Source organism: Hyla sarda, chromosome 2 (assembly GCF_029499605.1).
Source record: "Hyla sarda isolate aHylSar1 chromosome 2, aHylSar1.hap1, whole genome shotgun sequence".
In the NCBI taxonomy this organism is placed as follows: domain Eukaryota; kingdom Metazoa; phylum Chordata; class Amphibia; order Anura; family Hylidae; genus Hyla; species Hyla sarda.
This window is the reverse complement of record NC_079190.1, coordinates 80,628,017-80,641,374: the sequence shown is the minus strand read 5'-3', so window position 1 is coordinate 80,641,374 and position 13,358 is coordinate 80,628,017.

The following is a 13,358-nucleotide window of genomic DNA, read 5'->3' as shown; positions in this document are numbered from 1 at the left end:
AGAGTTACATCTGAACGGCAAGTACTGACGGCAAGTCATCCCTCCTCTCCACTAAGTGTGGCAGGCAAAAGTAAAAAGGAAGCGTAAGTCATTCGCCTTAGCCAGACAGTTTATGTGAGGTCAGAAAGTATAACTAAAGTCAAGCTCTGACAGCTGCCCATAAACTGACTGACACTCCTGTGAACCCAGGATCTGCCAGTCCGAGCTTGAGCACAACTGCAGTTTATAGGTTAAAACTAACAATTTCATAAGGTGTCTCCATCGTCAACTGTTTTACGGAGTCTGAGGAAAAAGGCTTTAGGTTAGTCAGACCCGAGGCGACGTTACCTATCCTTCACCACAAAAGATGGCAAGTGACTAGTGAGTTAGTAGTTATAACTATTCATTTCCACTTATTGCTAACAGTTTGATAACACAGACATGAAAAATGTATTCTAATATGTCAATTGCTGTCAGGTGATCTGATATGTCAACTGTGGTCAATCGGTCTGTGTGGGCAGGAAAAGAAAGACGTAAAGGGTTACTCCACTGGCCAGTGTTCGGAACATTTAGTGCCGTCGTGCCGTCACACCACGGGACATAGGCTTGCATTGAGTGGGCGTGGCCAACCCCCGCAGCACGCACACAGCGTGCGGAATGAAATGTTCCAAATGCTGGCCAGTGGAGTAACCCTTTGAAGCCTTTCTAGGGGTCATCCTGAGAATAAAAGTAATTATCTATCCTGTGGATAGGGGATAACCTGCTTATCAGTAATGGGGTCCAACCACAGGGACCCCCCCTCGATCTCCACAACGGGGTCCTGGGTCTTTGTTATAAATGGAGGGGATGCGTGCTACCGCTCCAGTCATTGATGGTGGAGCTGAAGAAGAGAGCAGAGTATGGTGCTCAGATCTCTCCAGCAGCTCCCATAGAGAATGAATGAAGCAGCGGCCACATGGGGGAGTGGAGCTGTAGCGTACACACTCATCAAATGCTCCATTCATTCTCCATGAGACTTCTGAAAAGAGATGAGTTAAACTACAGTAATGCCATCTATAACTAAAAGATAAAATATGGATAGAGTCCCTGGAGACTTAAGACTGTCATCCTGGACTTTTATGGGGAGATTTTTGAAGACTAAACCAATCAACAGCCAATCCATTCGTTTCAACTTCTTACTGCCTCAGGTATGTTCATAAGTCCCATAAGGCTAAGTTTCCACTTGCTTTTTTTTTTCTGGCAGTTTTTGAGCCAAAGCAAGACGTGTATTCAAAAGGAATAGGACATATAAAAGGAAGGACTTATACTTCTCCCTTATGGATCCACTTCTGACTTTGGCTCAAAAACTGCAGTGGCAGTATTCCAAAAACTGACAGAAAAAAAAAACAAGTGGAAACTTAGCCTAAGTCTCACATGCTATCACCATGAACATTAATATAGGTTTGGATACCATTCATGTTAATTTCTACAGATTTCTGCCATGTTCTTTATCATTAGCCTATTATTTTGTGATTCATTCCTTATTAGATATCCTTCATTATTGCTACATGTTGGGGGGATTGCAGTATTTGGGGACCTCCCGGTCTGTTACATCCAATCTTGTAGTAAGCACTCATCTTCACTCATCCCATGCTATTCCCTCTTGTTGTATTTCTATATCAGAAGGTTATTTTCATTAAAATATTCCAGAATAGCATCTCTCAGAAAACCCACAAAAATCTTATCCATCTTTAGTGGGTAAGATTTTTAAGAGGTTTTCTGAGAGAGGCTATTCTAGAATATTTTAATGAAAATAACCTTCTAACACAGCACAAACATGGGTTTATGCGGGATCGGTCATGTCGGACTAATCTGATCAGCTTCTATGAGGAGGTCAGTTATAGATTGGATCAGAGTGAAGCTGTGGATGTTATTTGTCTGGACTTTTCTAAGCCGTCTGATACCCTGCCACACAAAAAGTTAATACATAAAATGAGGATGCTGGGACTAGGGGAGGATATATGTAAAAGGGTTAGCAACTGGCTCAGTGACAGGAAGCAGAGGGTGAGTGTCAATGAAATTTGGGTGAAAGTTACTAGTGGGGACCACAGGGGTCAGTACTGGGTCCACTTCTTTTCAATATGTTTATTAATGACCTTGTAGGGGGATTACAATGTAGAATTTCTATATTTGCAGATGACACCAAACTGGGTAAGGTGATCACCACAGAGGATAACATAATATTACAGAGGGATCTGGGGAAGCTGGAGGCTTGGGCACAGACATGGAAAATTAAGTTTATTGTGGAGAAATGTAAGGTTATGCACTTGGGCCGTAAAAACTAAATGTACAATTATGTACTACATATTAAGACATTAGGTAAACTTCTACCAAAAAAGACTTGGGAGTACTGGTGGACAGTAAACTCAACTTTAGTGATCAGTGCCAGGCAGCGGCTGCCAAGGCTAACAAAGTCATGGAATGTATCAAGAAAGGGAAAGAGGCTCGGGACAGGAACATAGTTTTACCACTGTATACATTAGTCAGACCACATATAGAGTATTGTCTCCAATTCTGGGCACCTGTATATAAGAAGGACTGGAGAGGGTGCAGAGGAGGGCGACAATGATAATTGATGGTATGGGAGGATTACAGGACCAAGACAGGTTATCAAGCTTGGGGTTATTTAGTTTAGAGAAAAGACGTCTCAGGGACCATCTGATCACAATGTACAAATATATGAATGGACAGTACAGAGATCTTTCTAGTGATCTTTTTATACCTAGGCCGGTAACCATGACAAGGGGCTATCATCTACGTCTAGAGGAAAGAAGGTTTTACCATCATCACTAGACTTGTGCACTAGAAAAATTTTCGTTTAATTTCGTTTTGTTTTTTCGTTTTGGAAAAAAATTTCGGTTCGGCAATATTTTCGGTTTAGATTTTTCGGATACATTTGGTATTCGGGTATTCGGGTTGTTTTTTCGGATACATTCGGTATTCGGGTACATTCGGTAAATCTTTTTAGTCTTTTTTTGGACTTTAGCGATCCTAATAAATTATGGAGATACCTTTTTTATTGAAATTTCGCAGGGTATCACAAAAAAATCATAATAAAAAAGATACAGTGGTGATGGAAAAAATTGTATCTAACGAAATGTATCTTTTTTATTATGAAATGTTTATTCATTTTTAAACAGGGATCAATTTATGTGAGCGGGTAAAGCACTAAAAATGTAGCCGACAATAATGAAAATGTAGTGTGTGCGTGTTTTTCACTTTTTTTTAAACATTTTTTAGGTAGTACTACTACTCCCAGCATGGAACACACTCTTCCATGATGGGAGTAGTAGTTACCTGTACTAATTGACAGATCGCAGGGGTCCCTTGCGATCCTCTTGTATAATGTATAGATGCAGCCGCTCTCCTATGGTCCCCTGCACTCACGTATATATACACATATTCATATTTCCCGCAGAGCTGTGATTGGCCAGATGGTTCCAGCCAATCACAGCTCTCTGTGAGAAATAGGAATATGTGTATATATACGGCCGTGCAGGGGACCATAGAAGAGCTGCCGCCGCATTCATACATTATACTGGAGGATCGCAGCGGGTGTCAGGAGTGATACCCGCAGTGATCTTCCCTTTACTACAAGTACTACCACTCCCAACATGGAGTACACTCTGCTCCATGCTGGGAGCTGTAGTACCTGCATTAATAGACAGATCGCAGCGGGTGTCAGAAGATACACTCGCTGCCATATGTCTATTAATGCAGGTACTACAGCTCCCAGCATGGAGCAGAGTGTGCTCCATGTTGGGAGTATTAGTACCTGCAGTAAGGGACAGATCCCAGCGGGTGTCACTCCTCCTGACACCCGCTGCGATCGTCCTTATGTGAATGTCGGGATCAGCTGTTCTCAGGGCTACAGAGCCGGGAGAACAGCTGACGCTGAGCCGTAGGTATACATCGTATATCTACTGCCCAGCAAGAACTTACAGTGAGCTTGCAATGTGTATACAGTATACACATTGCTGGCTCACTTAACCCCTTGCTGAGCTGTGCGCTATGCGCAAGCCCAGCAAGGGAAGAGTTAACTTACACTGCTGGACAGTGTAGGTTAACCCTTTGGGCGGTATACACTATATACAGCTATCTATAGATAGCTGTATACAGTGTATACAGAAGACGAAGTCCAGCTTACTTCCCTCGAGTCCCGGGCCGGGTTCGTTTAGCTCCGCCCCCTAGTGATGACGTCATTAGGGGCGGAGCTACAGAAGGGAACAAGGCTAGTTAATCTGAAGCTCTGTTCACATTGTACGTTTTGTATAATGTGAACAGACCCTTCTGGCAGTGTCTACCCAGACAGGGAGACTCCAGCTGTTGCTAAACTACAACTCCCAGCATGCCCAGACAGCCAAAGGCTGTCTAGGCATGCTGGGAGTTGTAGTTTTGCACCAATTGGTGGCTCCCTGTTTGGGTAGACATTGCAGCATGGGTGCTCTCCCCAGCGGACAGCGCCAAAAATGTCATAACCAATTTTTTGTGTTTTTTTTTTCTTCTCTTTTCAGATCCGTGTATGCAGAGGATTACTGCGGATTCGATGGATTACGGCGGATTATTTATTTTTTCCTTTAATAAAATGGTTAACGAGGGCTGTGGGGGAGTGTTTTTTTAAATAAAATAATTTTTCCAATGTGTTGTGTTTTTTTTTTATTTTTATTGAATTTTCAGGGTTAGTAGCGGAAGCTGTCTTATTGACGGAAACCATTACTAGGCCAGGGCTTAGTGCTAGCCCCCAAAACAGCTAGCACTAACCCCCAATTATTACCCCGGTACCCACCGCCACAGGGGTGCCGGGAAGAGCCGGTACCAACAGGCCCGGAGCGTCAAAAATGGCGCTCCTGGACCTAGGCGGTAACAGGCTGGCGTTATTTAGGCTGGGGAGGGCCAGTAACAATGGTCCTCGCCCACCCTGGTAACGTCAGGCTGTTGCTGTTTGGTTGGTATTGTGCTGAGAATTAAAATACGGGGAACCCTATGCGTTTTTTTTAAAAATTTTAATAAAAAAATAAAAAATAAAAACGCATAGGGTTCCCCGTATTTTCATTCTCAGCACAATACCAACCAAACAGCAACAGCCTGACGTTACCAGGGTGGGCGAGGACCATTGTTACTGGCCCTCCCCAGCCTAAATAACGCCAGCCTGTTACCGCCTAGGCCCAGGAGCGCCATTTTGACGCTCCGGGCCTGTTGGTACCGGCTCTTCCCGGCACCCCTGTGGCGGTGGGTACCGGGGTAATAATTGGGGGTTAGCGCTAGCTGTTTTTGAGGCTAGCACTAAGCCCTGGCCTAGTAATGGATTCCGTCAATAAGACAGCTTCCACTACTAACCCTGAAAATTCAATAAAAAAAAACCAAAAAAAAACCAACACATTGGAAAAATTATTTTATTTAAAAAAACACTCCCCCACAGCCCTCGTTAACCATTTTATTAAAGGAAAAAATAAATAATCCGCTGTAATCCATCGAATCCGCAGTAATCCTCTGCATACACGGATCTGAAACGAGAAGAAAAAAACACAAAAAATTGGTTATGACATTTTTGGCGCTGTCCGCTGGGGAGAGCACCCATGATGCAATGTCTACCCAAACAGGGAGCCACCAATTGGTGCAAAACTACAACTCCCAGCATGCCCAGACAGCCTTTGGCTGTCTGGGCATGCTGGGAGTTGTAGTTTAGCAACAGCTGGAGTCTCCCTGTCTGGGTAGACACTGCCAGGAGGGTCTGTTCACATTATACAAAACGTACAATGTGAACAGAGCTTCAGATTAACTAGCCTTGTTCCCTTCTGTAGCTCCGCCCCCTAATGACGTCATCACTAGGGGCGGAGCTACACGAACCCAGCCCAGGTCTCGAGGGAAGTAAGCTGGACTTCGTCTTGTGTATACACTGTATACAGCTATCTATAGATAGCTGTATATAGTGTATACCGCCCAAAGGGTTAACCTACACTGTCCAGCAGTGTAAGTTAACTCTTCCCTTGCTGGGCTTGCGCATAGCGCACAGCTCAGCAAGGGGTTAAGTGATCCAGCAATGTGTATACTGTATACACATTGCAGGCTCACTGTAAGTTCTTGCTGGGCAGTAGATATACGATGTATACCTACGGCTCAGCGTCAGCTGTTCTCCCGGCTCTGTAGCCCTAAGAACAGCTGATCCCGACATTCACATCAGGACGATCGCAGCGGGTGTCAGGAGGAGTGACATCCGCTGGGATATGTCCCTTACTGCAGGTACTAATACTCCCAACATGGAGCACACTCTGCTCCATGCTGGGAGCTGTAGTACCTGCATTAATAGACATATGGCAGCCAGTGTAACTTCTGACACCCGCTGCGATCTGTCTATTAATGCAGGTACTACAGCTCCCAGCATGGAGCAGAGTGTACTCCATGTTGGGAGTGGTAGTACTTGTAGTAAAGGGAAGATCACTGCGGGTATCACTCCCGACAGCCGCTGCGATCCTCCAGTATAATGTATGAATGCGGCGGCCGCTCTTCTATGGTCCCCTGCACTGCCGTATATATACACATATTCCTATTCCCACAGAGAGCTGTGATTGGCTGGAACCATCTGGCCAATCACAGCTCTGCGGGAAATATGAATATGTGTATATATACGTGAGTGCAGGGGACCATAGAAGAGAGGCCGCCGCATCTATACATTATACAAGAGGATCGCAAGGGACCCCTGTTTTCTGTCAATTAGTACAGGTAACTACTACTCCCATCATGGAAGAGTGTGTTCCATGCTGGGAGTAGTAGTACTACCTAAAAAATGTTTTAAAAAAAAGTGAAAATACGCACACACTACATTTTTACTATTGTCGGCTACATTTTTAGTGCTTTACCCGCTCACATAAATTGATCCCTGTTTAAAAATGAATAAACATTTCATAATAAAAATGATACATTTCATTAGATACAATTTTTTCCATCACCACTGTATCTTTTTTATTATGATTTTTTTATGATACCCTACGAAATTTTAATAAAAAAGGTATCTCCATAATTTTTTAGGATCGCTAAAGTCCAAAAAAAGAATAAAAAGATTTACCGAATGTACCCGAATACCGAATGTATCCGAAAAATCAAACTATCTGTATCCTTTTTATTATCTTTGTTATCAGAACGAATTCTTCACGTTCGTTTACGGATAACGAATGCATTCGTTATGGTCGGGAAATAACGAATGTATTCGTTACTTTGCTATTAGTATTATCGTGGCTATTCGGGAATGTTCAAAATATGTTTTCGTGCATTCGGATCGGTCCGAATGCACGAAAACGGTAAAATTCGGTAATTTAGACATTCGTGCCGAACCGAATTGCACATGTCTAATCATCACAGACAGAGATTCTTTACTGTAAGAGCAGTGAGAGTATGGAACTCTTTTCCCCATGATGTTGTGATGTCTGACTCAATAAATAAGGGGGGCCTGGATGTTTTTCTAGAGAGTAATAATATTACAGGTTATGTATACTAGATTTATGGGGATAGAACGATGATCCAGGGATTTATTCTGATCGCCATATTGGGGTCGGGAAGGAGTTTTTCCTCTGTCTTGGGGCAATTGGCATCAGCCTCATGTTTTTTTTTTTTTGCCTTTGGATCAACACAGTAGGGTTTTAAGTTGAACTCGATGGACTCTTGTCTTTTGTTGACCTTACAAACTATGTTACTATCTTTAATTTCCAACTGATCTTTACTGTATTATCACTGCTGCCGTCCTCCATTGTACACTTAGCCCACAAGTTTACCACCTATCTTTGTTTGAGGCTAGAGTATTCAGGAGGGTCAGCATAGTGATGTTGATAATACAAACCAATACTTCATAGATGCCTTTATCTATTCCCGGCACAGAAACCTAGCCAGGAATCTGACCAGGGGCGCTGCTTGTGTCATGCGCCTGCGCATTCCCATCCAAAGTGGGCTGTAGGCAGAGCATAGCCACTTTCCTGACATCAGGGTGAAGTGTACCTAACCTCAATATTGCTTGGTGCTTTTTATTTACTAATGCAGCCATTTCTTGCCTAAGTGCTATCCTGTATTTATGGTCCCACGATGAACCCCATTATGTGATTATCTTTTGTTCTTGGGGGGGGAAAACGTTGGGAGTTATGAGTCAGATCCTATTATTTAATGTATTTTATAAGCAGGAATTTGCTTGCTGTAGATACCGATGTATCTGTGGTACATGAGCATTTAGCATCTTGATCATCTGCTGTATATGGTGGTTCTAACTAGAGATGAGCGAACTTACAGTAAGTTCGATTTGTCACGAACTTCTCGGCTCGGCAGTTGATGACTTATCCTGCCTAAATTAGTTCAGCTTTCAGGTGCTCCGGTGGGCTGGAAAAGGTGGATACAGTCCTAGGAAAGAGTCTCCTAGGACTGTATCCACCTTTTCCAGCCCACGGGAGCACCTGAAAGCTGAACTAATTTATGCAGGATAAGTCATCAACTGCCGAGCCGAGAACTTCGTGACGAATTGAATTTACTGTAAGTTCGCTCATCTCTAGTTCTAACATAGGTGCATTCGTAGACTTATAAGTACAGTATCTTCTTAGCTTTCCTTTTGTATACCTACGTATAATATTGTTTATAAATTAGAGGACTATTTATTTTAAGGTATATCTAATAAATGTTCAAGGGGTACTCCGGTGGGAAACTATTTTTTTTTAAATCAACTGGTGCCAGAAAGTTAAACAGATTTGTAAATGACTTCTATATATAAAAAAAAAAAAATATATATATTAATCCAGTACTTAACTGCTATATGCTCCACAGGAAGTTCTTTTCTTTTTGAATTTATTTTCTTTCTGACCACAGTGCTCTCTGCTGACATCTCTGTACATGTCAGCAACGGTCTAGAGTAGGAGCACATTCCCATAATAAACCTATCCTGCTCTGGACAGTTCCTGACATAGACAGAGGTGTCAGCAGGGAGCGCTGTGGTCAGAAAGAAAAGAAATTCAAAAAGAAAAATAACTTCCTTAGTAGTATGCAGCAGCTGATAAGTACTGGAAGGATTTAGATTTTTAAACAGAAGTAATTTACAAATCTGTTTAACTTTCTGGCATCAGTTGATTTAAAAAAAAAAAAAAATTCCACCGGTGTACCCCTTTAAGTCTTAATAGAGCCATATTTCTTCTTTGATGTCTGTGCCAATATAGTTCTACTAGTATCTATCAACGCAGTCTGTGATTTAACACAATTCTTATAAACAATGAGTGAAGTGGTGGCCTAGCATGGACACTGCCAATCCGTTCACTCATGGAACAACTGACCTCTGTCTTTGTTATCAGTGAGGGTCCCAGCAGTCAGACCTTCTGCGAATTAGGAAAAACTTTTTTAGGGTAGATCCCACGTGCCATATTTACACTGAAGTAAATGGGTAGTAAAATAGGCACCTGATTTTGCTACCCATTGACTTTAATGGATAGAAAATATGCAGCAGCAAATATGCAACAAATTACATCACGAGTGACCCTACTATAAAAAAAAACTTTTTACATGGAAATATAGAATCATAGCAAAACTAAATCGTCCCGAGCGCAGCATCCCCCTCTATCTCATGCTGCTATCAGATTAAGGAGCACAGGACACCTGACAGATCCACTTCAACATATCATTCTACCATCATTCTTACATTCCTTAAATAATCCTCCACTTACAGCAATTACAACTTTACAGACATTTTCCATTCAAGCTGTCAGATTATGAAGATATTTAGGGAAATTTTTGCAACCCAAGGCTTCTGTAGAAGTATGGTTATACTGCAAGGCATATCTGCCTGACCTTACAGTGATGCTCAAGGTTTTAGCTTTTTATATTAAAAAATTTCCATTGTGCAGCCATTTTTTATGTACCCATAATTCCTTCCTATAACTAAAGGGTAATCATCAGAGAAATGCCATGCATCATTACAGTCCCCAATAAGTGATAGCATACAACCCCTCCACAAGAGACAAGTTATGGTATTTGAGATGTATAGACTCTTCAGTATATTGACGTGCTGCCAAATCTAGGCCTCCAGCAGTAAAACAGAGCTGTCAGTAAATCCTCTGCTCTTCACTTATGAAAATACTCTGCTCATAATGTCCCAGTCTATACTGCAGAGCTGACAAGTGACCTACAAAAAATAAATTGGATGCATCAGTCAATTGTGATTGTTTTAGTAGACACTGGTAGTTTAGGCAGCGCGCAGATTTGTTGCAGATTATGATTTTAATCCTGTGTGAAAAAAAAATGTCACCCCTTCAGTAATATCTACAGTGAACCAGCTGTAAAATCTACATGTAACATAGCTTTGCTGCAGAATCTCTCCAATATTTTAACAGATTTCATAGGAAATAAAAACTCCACATTTTGTTTAAATATGTTTAAGGGATTGTCTAGTGAAATAAACAACCTGTGGATGATACCAAAAATCAATTTAATAATATAATGTTATCCATACAGCACAGAACTTCTTCCTATCAGCTGAGCTGCCTGGCTTGTAACTGTGAAGCCCCCACTCTCTGAATGCAGAGCTCCTTTCATCTTCCCCCCTGCCCTCCTGTTTGTTGAGGAATAGACCATTTATATGTAAAGAGGGGAGCTCATATTACTGCTCATTAGATTCTAAGGCAGTAGAAAGCATTGATCAGGTAGGATAGCAGGGAACCTGATTTGACTGAACTTACTGTGGCTGAGAAAGGCTTCTTGCTGCCTTAAAATCTAACGATCAGTAATATGAGCTCCCCTATTTACACTACAGGTCTCTCCCTAAGCAGACAGGATGGGGGAGCAGGGAAGGGAGCTCTGAATGTGGCATGATGTCACAGCTACAAGGGAGAGAGCAGAGTTGATATGAAAGATCTATGCAGTATAGCTAATAACATTATATAAGTAAGTTGCATTATCATACATTTTTACCTTATACACAGGATGTTTATTTAGCTGGACACCCTAAAAAACCTAATTTGTCCTCTTCTGATGATACAGATGCTCAGAAGAAAATGTAGCTTTATGGTTCAAACTACCAACATAAGATGTGGATCAATAGATTTGACAACATTCATTAGTGACTAGTAATGTTACTGATATTTCACAACCACTAAAGGCATACAATTTTGTATTGAGCATTTTTCTGGATACAGCAAAATACCGATGAGGGCATCCATCATCATCATGGATAGCAAATTTCATGCAATGGAAATGAGAGATTTATCTTGTCTGTGAAACTAGGAGCCCACTTCCTTGCTGCTCCCATCTCTTTATTTATCCATTTTACTGCCAATTAAAGCACACACACACTTCACTGTGCATTATTCTGCTACTCAGGATACAAAGTGATAAGATGATAACATCCATGACTTAAAATTCATCATCCAGAAAAGGTTTGTATCAAACTGCTATTTTTTTGGGGAAGAAAGTAGAGGAACCTTTCCCAAAAAGAAATCTGTCAAGTTTATCCAAACATATCTTGGAAATTCATAATGGTGATTCCTCCTCCCTTGAGATCATGGGAATTGAAAAAGTGTCTCGCCCAGCAAGGGGAGGGGACTGGGCACGTAAGGTACTCATGAGAGAGGCCTTTTGGATACTGCATCTACAGTCCAGGTTTCCACAAGGTTTAAATCATCGTCATGACTTATATTACATTTATTAATATTTAATCTCGTACCTTTTCTGCCTCTTGCCCTTTATTGTCACCTTATTGTTGGTAATATTTGTTGGTTTGATTTTTTGTTGGCCTTTTCATTGGTTTATTTTTTGAATCTTATAGTCAAATTTTGGTTCTGGTTAGCTCCTGGCCACATCATGCGGTTTCTTTCGGACACCACATGTTGCAAGTTTTCATTCATTTTTTCATATGCATTTTTTATTAAGTATTATTTTTTCATATGGTTAATATAGGTAGTATATAGTGAATATACATTATACCCAGTACATAGAGATAAAATATAAAATCTCTCCATCCCTCCATTTTATGTGGATTGAATGGAGTTACTAAATGTATATATATTTGATACCCAAGAGATGTTGGACATGTTGTTATTTGTTCATTTTCTGTATTTTTCACCATTTTTTCTTTTCTTTTTTTGTTGTTGGTTTTTGTTTGTTTTTTGCCTTTGGTTATAAACCACATAATGCAGTTGTGTTGCGGTTTTGCAAAATAAGTGTATATTTGTAAATCGCTTTTAGTAGTTCAGTTGCAATTATTATTACCGCAGATTGTGACCATGCCATAAATATACAGAAGGGAAAATAAATGTGTTGTGTCTGCATGTTGATAATTGTGCATGCGGAATTCTGTTCTAGTACAGATATGAGTGTTTTCAGTGCATACACGCTCTTGTTTATATTTTATATTTAACCCCTTAAGGACGCAGGACGTAAATGTACGTCCTGGTGCGGTGGTACTTAACGCACCAGGACGTACATTTACGTCCTGTGCATAACCGCAGGCATCGGAGCGATGCCCGTGTCATGCGCGGCTGATCCCGGCTGCTGATCGCAGCCAGGGACCCGCTGGCAATGACCGACGCCCGCGATCTCGCGGGCGTCCGCCATTAAACCCTCAGGTGCCGGGATCAATACAAATCCCGGCATCTGCAGCAGTTTGCGATTTCAATGAATGATCGGTTTGCCCGCAGCGCTGCTGCGGGGATCCGATCATTCGGAACGCCGCACGGAGGTCCCCTCACCTGCCTCTGTCCAGCTCCCGGCGTCTCCTGCTCTGGTCTGAGATCGAGCAGACCAGAGCAGAAGATCGCCGATAACACTGATCTGTTCTATGTCCTATACACAGAACAGATCAGTATTAGCAATCATGGTATTGCTATGAATAGTCCCCTATGGGGACTATTCAAGTGTTAAAAAAAATGTAAAAAAAATGTAAAAGTAAAAAAAAAGTGAAAAATCCCCTCCCCCAATAGAAAAGTAAAACGTCTGTTTTTTTCCTATTTTACCTCCAAAAAGCGTAAAAAATAAATTTAATAGACCTATTTGGTATCGTCGCGTGCATAAATGTCTGAACTATTAAAATAAAATGTTAATGATCCCGTACGGTGAACGGCGTGAACGTAAAAAAAAAAGTCCAAAATTGCTACTTTTTTAATACATTTTATTAAAAAAAATTATAAAAAATGTATTCAAAGTTTTTTATATGCAAATGTAGTATCAAAAAAAAAGTACAGATCATGGCGCAAAAAATGAGCCCTCATACCGCCGCTTATACGGAAAAATAAAGTTAGAGGTCATCAAAATAAAGGGATTATAAACGTACTAATTTGGTTAAAAAGTTTGTGATTTTTTTTTAAGCACAACAATAATAGAAAAGTATG